The sequence below is a fragment of the Loa loa genome (assembly GCF_000183805.2).
Source record: "Loa loa unplaced genomic scaffold supercont3.35, whole genome shotgun sequence".
Classification (NCBI taxonomy): Eukaryota; Metazoa; Nematoda; class Chromadorea; order Rhabditida; family Onchocercidae; genus Loa; species Loa loa.
This window is the reverse complement of record NW_018108215.1, coordinates 233,579-236,402: the sequence shown is the minus strand read 5'-3', so window position 1 is coordinate 236,402 and position 2,824 is coordinate 233,579.

Sequence of the window (2,824 nt, the reverse complement as noted above, 5' to 3'; positions counted from 1 at the left end):
AAGAATAGTGGTGATGTGGTAAAGTTTTAATTTTCAAAAGTATTTTAAACTGTAGAGTTATAGTTATTTTGCTGTAATGACGACTCATAATTATATTGAAACTATCGACTGTAACGATAAAATATTAATGAGTGAATTTTTATTCCATTCCCATTCAATTTATGTATTTAAATTGAAATTTCAAGGAAAAAAAGGGAAAATTACAAGTGCAAGTTTTAGTTGTTTTATCAGATACTTGAGCTTTTAAAGTTTTTTTTTTTTAATGGCTTTACCATTTGTGTTAGTCGATTCATTTTAATTCCATTCATGTTAATTTGATTTGTTCATTTAAATTTTTGATAATAACTTGTTCGTTTCATTGGTCCATTTATTTAAATTTTAGCAATGGTTTATTCAATTGTTAGAGCATTTATCAATGTTATCGATACAGATGGATAATTTACTTATATCTTTTCTTATTTATACTTTTTTCTTGTTCATATATTATATGTTTGTATAATTATATTTTATTTACATTTATTTGTATATTTTGTTTATACATATTCTTTATTTATATTTTCTTATTTTTACTTACATTTTGTTTGTTTATTTATGTCTTATTTATTTATTTACGTTTTATTCATTTATTAAAATCATTTATATTTCTTATATATTTTCCTATTGTACTTATATATTCTTACATTCTTTTTCTTATTTATATGTTAATCTTTGCTTTTTTTTCGAAATTCAATTCATTTTTTGATCGATCCAAATTTATGCATAATATTGGTAGTGAAATTAAATTAAATGACAAATACCTTTTTTTCCTCAAAAGGTAAAATAAAGCCAACATTTTCTTCCTTTTTTTCATACAAAATGAATGGCTCTAATTAAAATTGATTATTTAAACAAATTTCAGTTGGAAATTTTTGCGAATTCATTCAAAATTTGAAAAAAAATGGTCGTTATGGAAAGAAAAAAGTAAAATATTTATAATTTTAATTTGGGAATGGAAAAAGAAAGTGAAAAGGAAAAAATGATATGTAAAAAGTTAAAGTTACAAATGTACAGTAATACAGATGTATTTTAACAATCAGAAAATTAAGCAGCGTTACTATTGATAACGAGTAACTGATAAGAAAATTTATCATTTCAAGTCTGAAAATGCCTTCTATATTTACATTCCATCTTTGTTCATTATTTTATCTTTTTTTTTTCTTTGTGATCTTTTATGCAATAATGAAAATTTTATAAATATTATTTTCTTAACAGTGGTATTTTAATGTGTTGAATTTATGTCTCTTTTAATGATTGTTTTGATGGTGATATTATAATTAACGAATGTATTTTATTTAAAAATGACATTTCGATTTTCGGTTGACAATTTAATGATGACATTTTAGTGGATAATGTTTTAACATAAGTTGGATTAAGATGAAGGAAATAAAACAATTTTAAAAACAGTGAGAAGACGGAAATAATCGTTCATCCTGAAAAGGGTTTATGGATTATAAAAAAGGAAAGGGATTATGGGAAAGGATTATTATTCATAGAATCAAATGAATATGAAATACGTTGATTTCCACCAAAACTATTCAGTTCCCCTTTAGGTTAAGTTTACCTGCACCATGCTTATCCTAGGTTTACCTGCACTATGCTTATTCTAGGTTTACCTGCACTATGCTTATTCTAGGTTTACCTGCACTATGCTTATTCTAGGTTTACCTGCACTATGCTTATTCTAGGTTTACCTGCACTTTGCTTATTCTAGGTTTACCTGCACTACGCTTATTCTAGGTTTACTTGCAACATGCTTACTTTACTAGGCTGGGTTATTTCCAGGTTTCTTTTTCATCCCTCTGTATTGCATACGGTTATTTTTAAATTTCTTTTTGGTGATATCAAACTAATTAGCTTCAATATAAATTTATGATCACAGATCACAGTTTTCAGACATTAACAGTGTCTTTTTTTTTTTCTTATTACTTTAGTTTGAAATAGGAAGAAGAAGGAACTTAAAGAGGGCAATTTAATTTTTTAAAGTGTATGTGCAAGCAGAGGGACAATCCGATTAATTGATTGATTGATTTGGTCAGTAAATTATTCGCAACTAATTGAACTAATAAGAAAGCGAATTAAGAGCTAGTTAAATTAACAAGTCAAATTAATAACTAGGAAAATTAATAGCTAAGTGAATTAATTAGTAACTGCGTAAATTGTTCATAACTAATTCAGCAGCAACTCGTTGTCTTTTTCATCTTTTTTTTCTTTTTCCTTTTTAATTATTGTTTTTCTTAATTCAAAAATATGCGAAATAAAGTGTGGAAAGAACAAAGCGAAAGAAAGGAAAAGAAAAAAAGTGAATTTCAAAATGTAACAAACAATTTTTTAACTATTTGAAATCTAAAAGTTTAAAGTGCTGTATGAGTCGTAAATTTCTATTACTATTCTTGAACTAACAACGATTGATTATAGTAACTATCTGTAAAGTAAAGATAAAAGGAAGGAATTTGAAGAAGGGGAGAGAGAGAGGAGGAAAAGAAGGAGAGAAGAGCAGAAGCAAAGGAGGGAAGTAGGGATGGAAAAAAAAAGGAAAATTTTAATTTTAAATTTAACGTTTGAAATACATAAACTATACAACGGTTGTGTATGCATTGCATAAATTTTTTCAATTTTGCTAATATTCATTGAAACTATAATTTTTGCCTCTTAACTGTAACTGTATTTTCATTCTTCTTGCTAATTTTTTTATCGAAATTACTATTCATTATTGATACTTCCATTGATATCGTTACTGATATTTTCATTGCGATTATTATTATTATTATTATTATTATTATTATTA